A 13,524-nucleotide genomic window follows, 5' to 3' on the forward strand; every position below is an offset into this window, starting at 1 on the left:
ACGGAAATCCCCTCTCTCCAGAGTCACGGACTAGGGGAGCCCCCTCTCCCCTGGGACACTAAGGCACAGCTGAGCTCTCTTCCTGTGCACAGCAGGCGCTGGCTGCTACCAGTGAAATAGTCTCCGGCCCTGAGCAGCTTCCGATACTCAGGATGTTACATTACACAGCAAGGCTAAAGAAATCCGGAAAGGTCAAAGCAGCAGCTGGAAGCGTGATGAACCCTCGGCTGCAAACATTCAGGCTGTGCCACGGCAGAACTTGCCTTTGTTGCCTGTCACGCATCGACCGGCCTAGCGCTTGCAATAAGAAGAAATCCCACTACTGGCACTACTGCTTTTTTTGTGACCTTGGGTAACTTGCTTAATCTCCTGTTACCTCAGCTATAGACTTCCTTCTCCCTGCTGGATACATGCGGAGATCCGCTCCAGAATCCCCGTTACAGAAATGTGGTTGACTTAAGGGGGGGAAAAAAGGAGATGAGATAAGGGAGAAGCGATGGCAGTGGCAGCCCAGGAAGGCTTCGGCATTAGACTGCGATCCGGATCTGTTCCGATGCTGCCAGGAGCACGAGTTCGGGCTTTAAGGACAACGGGAAAGAAAACTCTCCAGGCAGAGTCCTGGGCGCACACAGAAGCTGCTTGCAAGGCTTTGATGAATGACGGCTCTGCAAGCTCCGGAAGACATTAAACAGTTTGCAGTGCTCAGGTGGGAGGAGATCCCGTTTCACTAGGCGTCCCCTGGCTGAGAAAGCAGCGCAGGACTGAGCCGCTCCTCCAGCCCCGCGGCACAGGTGAGACAGGGAGGAGGCTGGACGGGATTACTGGCATTTTGGTGAGCAATAGCTGAGGCACAAGAGGGAAAGGATAGGGAGCGGACAGAGGGTTGGAGCAGAGATTTCTTGGACGGGAGTTTGATCAAAACTCTCTACAACTACAGGTGGTGAGACGGGGAGCTGGCAGTGCAAGAAGGGCAGTTGCCCTAGGCGCAAGGGGGGGGGGGGGGTCACCAGCCCAAGTGGGAAACAGGGTGCCGAAAGCAATCCTTGCCCGGGGAACGGCCTGTCCAGCACCTGCCCCGGGAGCTGGCATCTGCTGAGAAGCACATGACCATCTACTGGCAACAACACAAAGCATGGCCACAGAGCAGGCTTACTTGGTTCACCCAGTGCTCATTTGCACCTTTCTGATCCTACGCCAACTCTGGCCACTCCTGCCTTACCTCACAGCCATTTGGACCTCACACACGCTTTCTGGAAAAGCCAGAGGAGTATATCTATTTTTATTTGTTTTTTTTTTTTTGTGGCAGAAAGATACAGAGAAGCTCCTGGCAAATAAAATGCTCAAAGCCAATCTAATCTCGACCTATTTTAATTGATGATTGTAATAGTGCAAGTGACAGGAACTTCACTTGTCCCCTCCCCCCCACCCAGCCAAGGATGCTCTGTACTTATCCCAGCCATTACCCCTCACCGTTAAGCAGCCTCTGCACTTATCCCAGGCTTTACTTCTCACTCCCCCCCTCCAGCTAAGGATCCTCTGTGCTTACCGGGCTTTATCCCTTACTTGCTCCATAGCAAAGCATGCTCTGTACTTATCCCACACTTTACCCCTTACAGCTAAGGAGCTTCTGTGCTTATCCCATGTTTTATAGCTAAGGAGCCTCTGTACGTAGGCCAGGCTTTACCCCTCACTCCCCCCAACAGCTAAGGAGCCTCTGTGCTCATCCCAGGCTCTACCCCTCACATCCCCACAGGTAAAGGTCCTCTGTGCTCATCCCAGGCTTCCTTAAATTCTGACACTTCTTGTCTCCACCACATCGAGGGGTTACTCACTGACCTTTCTGTCAAGAAATATTTCCTCCTTTTACTCCCACTTTTATCAGCTTGGAGTTTCATATCATGCTCTCTTCTTCCAGATTTCTTTCTACTGAAAAATGCTTATGCATTAACTACAGTTTTGAGGTGTGTATGCATCTTAGCAATGGATATTTAAATCCTTAAATCTCACCTCATTGGACTTTTGGGACAAGGCCTGCATCATTTTAGTGTTCTTTCTCTGAACCACCTCTACTCTCTCGCTTTGTAGAAATGTACCCTTCAGAATTAGATGCAATAGGCCAGATGTGGTCTCACCTACAATCTGTACAGAAGTATTATCACCTCCTTTATTCTACCCCCCTAATGCCTCAGTCCTAGCCAGCAAGTATTCTCTAGCTCTGGCCACTACCTCATGGCATTCATGGGCAACTGTGAAATGACGACCCCCACATTTCATGCCAATTTGGTGCACCCTGATTTTTCACCTCCTCCCCCCCCCCCCCCCCAAAAAAAACCCAACAACCCCTTTTGGGGATTGTTTGTTTTTTTTAAGAACTTCCACCTGGAATTAATAGAGCTCAAGTTCCAGAAAGCACAGTTTGCACGAGTGAATTAAAGCATCCACCCCTGTCATCTTAAGAGAGAAAAAGCCACATACCCCTTTCCCTTCAGACCATAGGTACAAAAGGCAAAGAAGAAATATTTGAAGTCAGCCACATGACCTTCTAATGAGACAAAGTCTAGTGCTAACCTCGCTCTCTAGAGACATAGAACTGGATTTTATATACAGTGCCATAGAGTGAGATTTATATATTTATAGAGATCAAGACCTAGTGAGTACTTCCCTTGCAATTGATCCCTAAGCTCATGTGATGTCATCAACCTACAGGTAATCCACTTATAAGGCAGAGGGTACAGTACACTTGCTTGTTTATTTCCAGGTTCGGTGTCAGATCAGCTTACATTTCTCCTGCCTTGTATGACTGTACCCTAGGACTCCGTGACTTCTCTGCTATTGCATTCCAGAAGAGTTTGGCTGCGTTCAGGCTTTCTCCTTCTTTGGATGTAAGTTGTGCGTGTGAAGCACAGAAAAAGCATCCTGCCAGGACGTTTGTTATTGTAAATGACATAAAACGGTCAAAAAATTCAACAAGGAAATTGTCCAATCCCAGGTTAGGAAAGGAAAAACAAAACAGCTTGCAGCAACGAGCTGCAATAGCGGACCTGGAGCTAGGGTGGCAGTCTTTAAAAGGTTAGGGGGCTCAGGCCGCAAATCAATAAAACACAACAGGAAGACAAGCCCCACTCTCCTCCTTTCCCTTCCTGGTAAACTAAGGACCAGCAGGCAGAAGGCTGCCCTCTCATAAGTGCGGGGGTGGTCACCATATAAATCTGCTCTTATCCCTTCATGGAAAGCTCAGGAGCCGCTCTGGAAATGGCATTCATGTGCAAGACTTTCTATTACTTCCTCTTTTCTGCTACAGGCAGGGTTGATCGAGCTGATATTTGAGATAGACAAACTCTTATAGCCTCAGGAGATCAATATTTCCCTCTTGTGCAATGAGCCTCTTGAAATGTTAATACAATTTATTGAACATAGCTCAGATAAATAAGGCTCTTGAAGAAGAAAACATATGTAACAATTTCAGCACTGGCCGCTTTATAGAATATTAGATGGAGGGCCTTCAAGTCCAGAGACGCAGCCGTTCACTACATGTTCAAGTTTGTGAATGTCTCCTTTTTGCCCTTGCATAATCTCCTCAGATTCACCACTGACATCAAACCCCGTTACAATAAAAGTATTCAGTTGCATCAGTTTCTTGAAGCTCTGCATCCACCACTCTTGCTGTGAAAAAACACACACTGCCCTGATAATATAGCTATATATTATGAGCCCTAGTTCTACAAGTTTCTTTCAGCTGAAAATGCTTTGCTTCTTGTAAATTATGAATATGCAGGAGGTACGGAAAGGTCTATCCTATCACCCCTCTCTCCTCTAGGGTACAAATATTTAGGTCCATCAGTCTCATTGCAGAGGCCTTTTGATGTAGACCATGTTCTGGACTACCTCTAGTCTATCTTTCTTTCTTATAAAGCATTTATCTGCCTTTCTTCTATAGGCCCCAGATAATGTATATAAAAAATATACAATATATTCCTTAAACCAAACTGACAAATACACATCTAAATAACCTAATTCTACATTTAAAGTTTGCTAACCAAATCACATATTACAATATAAGTAAAATAAAATCTCAAAGTAATACAATATTCTCAAATCTATTGACAAATGGAAGATGTAATATCAATTAAAAGTTTGACCAAATAAGCTGGCCATTAAGAGCTTCCTAAATTTGCGATTTCCTGGTGATATTCATGCAATGAATATTAGATTATGTGCTCCATGTTACAGGTGTTGACGACAGAAACACAAATGTGATGGCAAGAAAGAGCACACTGCCTCTCTAGTCTGCCAATAAAAGCACTTCTTGTGCCCTCCTACTTAACCACTGATAGGGAGGAAAGCTCAAGAAATTTGAGCTAAGAGCACATTTCGGTGTAGGGACTTGATAAGAAACAAGCGCTGGAATTGGAACTAGGTAGCATTCAACCAAATTTGCTCATTACCCAGGAGCCAAGGCAATTGTTTCAGAGCTGGGATGAATCCCATTTCTTTATTCCTAATAGCAATTTAGCTGCTGAATTTAGAATACATCTTTTTTTTTAACAGGAAGCCCTAAACATAAGCTATTACAATTGTCCAACTAACTCAAGGCAGTGGCTTGCATCACTGCGGTCAAGTCTTTGCTTGAGAGCAAGGGTTGAAGTTGCTACACTTTGTGAAGATGCTAGGAGGAGGTTAACAACCAATGCTGTTATTCATGGCAAGATATCAAACTGTTCATTGATAATTCCTGGTATCCTCACTTGGGTACTTGGTAGGAGAGGAGCTTTTCCTACACATACTAATAGTCTAGTCTTGTTACACACTGGCTTCTGAACCTATACAACTTCAGTTTTGTTTGATTTCAACTGAAAGCAGAGTTGCTTACTTGTAACAAGTATTCTGCTAGGACTGCAGGATGTTAGTCCTGACACATGTAACATTATTAGATGGAGTCCAGATACAGAAAACCTATGTCAAAGTTTCTAAAACTTTGACTAGGCATATTGAGCATGCCCTATATCATTGTCCACCTGTGGTCCCCTCTCCAGTCTTGTATCATAGAATTATAATTCAACTAAAAAATAGGAGAAACCCAACACTGTGGGGAGACGGGCAGGTTTCATGAGGACTAACATCCTGCTGTTCTCAAAGAACACCTATTACAGGTAAGCAACTCTGCTTTCTCCAAGGACTAGCAGGATGATAGTCCTCATACATGGGTGAATCCCTAGCTACAGGCTGCTCCCTATCATAAAAGGGGACCAGACACCCAACCACGAGTCAATGGGTACACCACCACCAGTGCTGTTGGTAATAGAAGGGGAGACAGCCTGAACCTAAACAGGCCCTAGGTGGGAGATTGGGTTCTACACCTCAAACAGGTTCTGAAGGACAGTCTAGCCGAAACTACTGTCGCGTCGGCCATCCCTATCCAGACAAAAATGGGATGTGAATGTGTGGAGAAATCTCCACGTTGCAGCCTTGCAGATCTACTCCACGGGAACTGCTCACTAGTGGGCCACAGACGCTGCCATGGCTCTGACAGAATGAGCCTTGATATGACCCCCAAGATGCAGCCCTGCCAGGGCGTAACAGGAGGAGATGTAATCTGCTAGCCAATTGGATAGTGTCTGTTTGGCAATGGCAATGCCCAACAGAAAAAAAGTTGGGTGGACTGTCTATGGGCTTCTGTCCACTCCAGGCAGAAGGCTAAGACTCGCTTGCAATCCAAACTGTGCAGTGCTCATTTGCCTTGGTGCGAATGGGGCCTGGGAAAGAATGTTGGCAGGACGATTGACTGGCTAAGATGGAAATCAGTCACCATCTTAGGCAGGAACCTAGGTGTGTACACAACACCATCCTGTCATGATAAAACTTAGTGCAAGGTGGATAAGTCACTAAGGCCTGGCGCTCGCTGACCCTGCGCGCTGAGGTGACTGCTAACAAAATTATGACCTTTCAGGTCAGGTACTTTAGGTCACAGGTTGCAGCAGCTCAAAAGGAACTTTCATCAGCTGAGCTAACACCTCATTGAGGTCCCAAGACACTGCAGGAGGCCTTAGGGGAAGCTTAAATTGAAGCAGGCCCTGCATGAAATGTACAACTAGAGGCTGTACAGAGATGAGCATACCACCTACACCTTGGTGGTATGTGCCAATTGTACTGAGATTAACTAATGGAGGTTGGTCTTTAAGCCAGCTTCCGATAGGTGTAGGAGGTAGTCAAGCAGTTTTTGTGCTCACACCACATGGAAAAATTCCTCCACTTCAGTCCATAGGACTTTCTAGTGGAAGGCTTTCTAGAAGCAACCAGGACCCGAGACACATCCTCTGAAAGATCAAGTGGCTGAAGAATTAGCATCTCAACATCCAGGCTGTGAGTGACAGGGCCAGGAGGTTGGGATGTCGCAGCCTGCCTTGATCTTGTGTGATGAGATCTGAGGAAATCCCCAGACTGATCGATTTCCTATTGGACAACTCCCAGTGGAGTTCAAACCAGACCTGTCTCGGCCAGTGAGGGGCTATGAAGATCATAATCCCCTTGTCTTCGTGAAGCTTCAAGAGATTCTTAGATTAGTTTTTATTCTGTAGGGGCATCTACTCTGTTACAAATTTTACTGTCATCTGCAAAAAAGCAAACTTTTCCTTCTAATACCTAGTCATTTTTTGCTTACCAAGACATTCAGCAGAACTGGACACTTCCTGAAGCATGCAACTTATCATTTGTTTATTGATTTGGTTTTATTGCCTGCCTTTTTGAATAAGAAATCTACCCAACGTGGGCTGCATACAATCTAGGATTATGAAACAATAGACTTAGGTGCACAAATATTAGCCTAGACTATAATCAGTATCTATGTCTACTTTAAATCAATATCTGATAACACACAAACAACTTGAACTACATAAACAAACATCTCAGCCAAGTACTCAGTTTGATCACCCTTCTTTCTTCTGAATGAACTTTATTTACCTAACCACCACGTTGTAAAAGACTTACAAACTGCATCTTTCTTGAAATTACAAATTCTGTTGATTTTATGCACTCTGACCTCTCTCACTCCTAACATATGTAGTTGTAGAGCCCCTCCCACCTCTACCCCAAACTAGAATCTTTCCACATTATGAGAACTTTTATTGAGTCAACGTAAGAATGCAAAGATGTAGCACGATCGTTTTCAAACCTAAGGAATAGTACTTTGGCTTTACATTTTAAAAGACATATGCTTGACATCAGTTTTGAGCTGTAGCATATATTTTCTGAGGATCTCTCCAATTTTACAGAAATTGTATGGCACTATATTTAATTCTGTGGTGAGGTTTTGTTTTCCTCAGGTTGTTAATCTCTCATCTGCCTTGTTGGGTTTGAGTTTTCAAAACTAATCAGGTCTGTTCTTCAAATCATATCAGAAGCAGCGAATTCTGCAGTCAACCAGCAGGACTAACCCTGCACGTTTATATGCAGACAGTCTCCTTAGACCATTTTTCACTGATCTGTGAAGGGAGCCAGTTACAAAGATATTGGATAAGTCCACTAACAAGATATCACCTGGAACCTGCTTCAGTTCTAGGTTTCAAAGATCAAAGTGCTGGCACATTTCCCAGGACACCATGGTTCCCCAGATATTCACATCCCTCCTCTAATGTATGCAGAAAACGTGAAGGATGCTGTGTTAACGAGACAGGCCAGAAGTTAAAGATGAGAATAAACCTACACAGACACAAGACAACATCAAAACATCATGGCCTGCATTTTTCAGAACCAGATCATTGCATTAATGACCTTATGATCAGGATACTAAAGGGTAATTCAAAACAATCCAGGAATGTAAGACATTTGAAGTTAAATTGATTAAAAATTGAAACTAGCATAATGGAGAAATCACTTACCTGATAATTTTGTTTTCTTTAGTGTAGACAGATGGACTCAGGACCAATGGGTATAGTGTATTCCTGATAGCAGTTGGAGACGGATCAGATTTCAATCTGACGTCAGCCCTAGTACATATACCCCTGCAGGAAGTGCAGCTCTTCAGTATTTTCCTCGAAAAGCATTGTGGATATATGTATGACTGAATAATTTGAATAACTTGATTAACTTTATAACTTGGATAACTTGATTAACTTTACAACTTGGTTAACTTAATTAATTTGAACTGGTTGACCGCCAGTGCCCTCAACCGAGAAACGTCGACACCCGGTAGGATGGGTGTCCTAGATGAAGGAAAGCATGGCTTATCTGTGAATCATTCGCTCCCGGTGATGTCCCCCGAGAATTCCATGAGTAACGGCAGCCGTGGGTGGGATGCTGAGTCCATCTGTCTACACTAAGGAAAACGAAATTATCAGGTAAGTAATTTCTCCATTTCCTAGCATGTAGCAGATGGACTCAGGACCAATGGGATGTATAAAAGCTACTCCCGAACCGGGTGGGAGGCTGCCCGTGACCCACTTAGTACTGCCCTTGCAAATGCTGTGTCCTCCCGAGCCTGAACATCCAGGCGGTAAAACCTGGAGAAGGTGTGGATGGAGGACCATGTCGCCGCCCTGCAGATCTCGGCGGGTGACAGCATCTTGGTTTTCGCCCAGGACACTGCCTGGGCTCTAGTAGAATGGGCTTTGACTTGTAAAGGCGGTGGCTTGCCTGCTTCCACATAGGCCGCCTTGATGACTTCTTTGATCCAGCGGGCTATGGTTGCTCGCGAGGCCTCTTCCCCCTGCTTCTTCCCGCTGTGAAGGACGAATAGATGGTCCGTCTTTCGTATGGATTCCGACCTTTCCAGGTATCGGACTAGGAGCCTGCCGATGTTGAGCAGGTGTCGATGTCGAGCCTCTTCCAAATTCTTATGCTCATCTGGCGATGGTAGTGAGACACTACTTTGGGGAGGAACGATGGAACTCTGCGTAACTGGATGGTTCCCGGGGTGAGTCTGAGGAATGGCTCTCGGCAGGACAGTGCTTGTAGCTCGGATATACGACGGGCCGAACAGACTGCCAGCAGGAAGGCTGTCTTCAGTGTTAATAGTCGGAGAGACAGGTCGCAGAGAGGTCTGAAGGAGGTTCCTGCTAGGAAATCTAGGACCAGGTTGAGATTCCAAAGAGGCACCGGCCACTTCAGGGGTGGTCAGATCTGCTTTCAGAAAGCGGGAGACATCCGGGTGAGAGGCTATGCTGCTGCTCTTGCTCTTGGTTCCGTAGCATGACAATGTGGCCACCTGTACCTTGATGGAGTTGAGAGACAATCCCTTCTGTAGGCCGTTCTGCAGGAATTCCAAAATTGCAGGAATTCCAAAATCGCAGGAATTTTGACCGAGCATGGTATGATGTCACGGTCCTCGCACCAGGCTTCGAATACTCTCCAAATCCTTATGTATGTTAGGTATATGGAGAACTTGCGTGCTCGGAGTAGGGTGTCAATTACTGCCCCCGAGTATCCGCTGTTCCTTATTCGAGTCCTCTCAATGGCCAGACCATAAGAGAGAATAGAGCTGGATCCTTCTGGAGGATCGGTCCCTGTTGGAGCAGGTCTCTGTGTGGAGGTAGCAGCAGGGGGGCTCCCTGTCAGCAGTCTTCACATGTCTGCATACCATGGTCTTCTTGGCCAGTCCGGGGCCACTAGAAGTACTGGTCCCCTGTGGTGTTCTATCTTGTGGATGATTGCGCCCAATAGGGGCCACGGAGGGAAGGCGTATAACAGAGTCTCCTGTGGCCAGGTCTGTACCAGGGTATTGATTCCCTAGGACTGGGGTTCCCGCCTGCGGCTGAAGAAACTGGGTACTTGGGTGTTGGACCGGTTTGCCAGGAGGTCCATGGTTGGTGTTCCCCAACGGTTTACTATCAATTGGAATGCTGTGGTCGACAGCCTCCATTCTCCTGGATCTAGACTTTCTCTGCTGAGGTAGCCCACAGCGATGTTGTCTTTCCCGGCAATGTGGATGACTGAGATCTCTTGAAGATTCACTTCCGCCCATGACATTAGGAGGTCTATTTCCAGAGACATCTGTTGGCTTCTGGTGCTTCCCTGACGGTTGATGTAGGCCACTGTTGTAGCATTGTCCGACATTACTCTGACCGCTTTGTCTCGGAGTCTGTGAACGAACCTTAGGCAGGCTAGTCTGACTGCCCGGGCTTCTAGGCGATTGAAGTTCCATCCCAACTCTTCTTTGTTCCATTGCCCTTGGGCGGTTAGCTCCTGGCAGTGTGCTCCCCATCCTCGTAGGCTGGCATCTGTGGTGAGTAGGATCCAGGTTGGTGAGGATAGTCTCGTTCCCTGGCTCAGATGGACTTCTTGTAGCCACCATCGTAGTTGGGCCCGAACTCTGTCTGGGAGCTGAAGCCGTACGGTGTAGTTCTGGGACAGTGGATTCCATCGTGATAGTAGTGAGCGTTGTAGGGGCCTCATGTGAGCTCGTGCCCATGGCACTACTTCCAGTGTGGGTGCCATGAGGCCGAGAACTTGTAGGTAATCCCATGCTGTGGGGCGAAGTTCGCTCAACAGGGTTCGTAACTGGGTCATCAGTTTTGATCTCCTTGTCTGTGTCAGGATGACCTTGTCTTGTTTGGTGTTGAACCGGACTCCCAAGTATTCTAGAGATTGGAAGGGCTGCAGGCAGCTCTTATTTGTGTTGACCACCCACCTGAGGCTCTCCAGTAGAGTTTTGACTCTGTTGGTTGCCTGGTGGCTTTCCTCTGGGGATTTCGCCCTGATCAGCCAATCGTCTAGATAAGGGTGCACACGGATTCCTTCCTTCCTCAGTGTTGCTGCCACCACCACTATGATCTTGGTGAACGTCCGGGGTGCAGTGGCTAACCCGAAAGGTAGTGCCTGGAACTGGTAGCGACAGTCCAGATTGAGAAGCATAGAAAACGCTGATGCTCTTGATGGATCGGAATGTGTAGGTAGGCTTCCGACAGATCCAGGGATGTAAGGAACTCTCCCGGTTGTATCGCCCTTATTACCGAGCGTAGGGTTTCCATGCGGAAGCGAGGAATCTTCAGGTGACGGTTGACCGCCTTGAGGTCCAGGATGGGTCTGAATGTTCCTTCTTTCTTGGGGACGATAAAATAGATGGAATAATGTCCAGTATTTATTTGTTGTGGAGGCACCGGTGTTATAGCCTCTAAGGCTAGCAATCTGGTCAGTGTAGCTTCCACTGCCACCCTTTTGGAAGGGTCGTGGCAGGGAGATTTCACAAACTTGTCCAGAGGGAAGTGGTGGAAATCCAGGTAATATCCCTCTCGATTGATGGATAGGACCCACTTGTCCGAAGTTATCTCGACTCATCTTTGGTAGAATAGGGCAAGTCTGCCCCCTATGGCTTCTTCCTTGGGATGGGTTGGCTTGGCTGATTTTCATTGTGGGGTGTGGCTGGGGCCGGAGCCCGAGCTGGCTCCCCTTTTGTTGTGCTTGTTCCGAAAGGATGGCTCCGGCCTGCGGGGCTTCTATATGGGTTGAAGTGCTGTGATCCTCTGCCCCTGGAGGTTTGGGGGAAGGATCGCTGGTTTCTTTTATTCCTATCCTCTGGTAGCTGCGGCAGTGGGGACTCGCCCCATTTGTTGACTAGTTTCTCTAGTTCGCTTCCAAACAGGAGTGTTCCCTTGAAAGGCATCCTTGTGAGTCTCGTTTTGGAGGATGCGTCGGCCAACCAGTTTCGGAGCCAGATTTGTCTTCTGGCTGTCACAGCGGATGACACTCCTCTAGCTCCTGTGCGTACCAGATCAGAAGCGGTGTCTGTGAGGAATGATACAGCTGGTTCCAGGGCCTCCTCAGGAGTGTTGTTCCTGGTCTGTGCTAAGCAGGCACGCGTCACCATGGCACAGCAGGCCGCGATCTGTAAAGACATAGCGGAGATGTCAAAGGACTGTTTGAGGATAGATTCCAGACGTCTGTCTTGAGCATCCTTGAGTGCTGCTCCTCCCTCCACCGGGATAGTAGTGTGCTTCGAGATCGCGCAGACCATGGCATCCACTTTCGGACATGCCAGGAGATCTTTGGCGGCTGGGTCCAGAGGGTACATGGCTGCCAGAGCCAGGCCCCCTTTGAATGTAGTTTCTGGGGCATCCCATTCCAGGTCAATTAGTTGTTGGATGGTTTGTAATAGTGGGAAATCACGGGAGGTCTGACAGAGTTCCTCTAATAGTGGGTTCGTCTTAGGTTCCCCCCGAGGCACTTGTGCCTAGGATAGCAAGCTCTTTTAAGCTGTGTGTGACCAGGTCTGGAAGCTCGTCCTTGGTGAAGAAGCATTTCATGGTTTGGTGGGGCTCTGTCCCCAGAGGGAGTTCCCCTTCCTCCAGGGGTTCTGAAAAGAAAATTATTTCTCACCTGCTAATTTTCGTTCCTGTAGTACCATGGATCAGTCCAGATGGTGGGTTATGTCCTCCGTCCAGCAGTTGGAGTCAGACAAGGCTTCGGAGGGTGCTGACATATAAGCCTGTGCACCCTCTGCAGATCCTCAGTATAGAGAATATCAAAGCTAATAGAATCAACGATAAAGGATGGATCAAGTGTAACAATCATCAAACGAATCAATGATTAAAAGAACTGCCGCAACAACTTGAACTTGCAAGAAGAACTGTAGGATAGCCTCAAAGTAACGGAGGCAGAAACACAGAAGCAGCAAAGGTAGAAATTAGATCAAGCAGGCAGGAAACCCCCAAACCCCAATAAACTTAGGGAGGGGCATATGGACTGATCCTTGGTACTACAGGAACGAAAATTAGCAGGTGAGAAATAAGTTTCTTTTCCCTGTATGTACCAGGATCAGTCCAGATGGTGGGATGTACCAAAGCTTCCCTACATAGGGTGGGCCCCAGAAAGCCCTGCTCGAATAACTCTGTCGCCAAAGTACCCTGAAGTTGACGACTGGAGATGTAGCCGATAATGTCTTGCAAAGGTATGCAAAGATTTCCAGATGGCCGCCCTGCAGATCTCCTGGGAGGAGACTGTCATTCTGCCCAGGACACCACCTGAGAACGGAGTGAATGAGCCTTGACCCCCAGAGGAGGTGTGTGACCCGCTCCAATGTATGCAGCCACGATGGCTTCTTTGATCCATCTGGCAATCGTAGTCTTGGTAGCCCTAGAGTCCTTCTTCGGTCTGGACCAAAGGACAGACAAATGGTCCGAAACTCAAAAGTCGTTGGTCACCTCCAAGTAGCGGATCAGGGTGCGCTTGACATCCAGATGACGGAAAGCCCGCGACTCGTCTGCAGGAAAGGACGGAAGTTCTATCGACTGATTCAGGTGAAACGCCGAGACCACTTTGGGTAGAAATGAAGGGACTGTCTGCAGGGAGATCCCTGAATCTGTGAAACGTAGATAAGATTCTCTGCATGAAAGCGCTTGCAGCTCCGACACCCTGCGCGCAGACGAGATGGCCACCAGGAAGACCGCTTTAAGCGTGAGGTCCTTAATAAGGGTGGTGCCCCGGATTGGTTCAAAAGGAGGCCCCGCCAGAATTTTGAGGACCAAGTTAAGGTTCCATGAAGGGCAGGGATCCTGAACCGGCGGCCGAAGATGCTTCGCCCCTCTAAGGAAACGG

The sequence above is a fragment of the Rhinatrema bivittatum genome, chromosome 11 (assembly GCF_901001135.1).
Source record: "Rhinatrema bivittatum chromosome 11, aRhiBiv1.1, whole genome shotgun sequence".
Classification (NCBI taxonomy): domain Eukaryota; kingdom Metazoa; phylum Chordata; class Amphibia; order Gymnophiona; family Rhinatrematidae; genus Rhinatrema; species Rhinatrema bivittatum.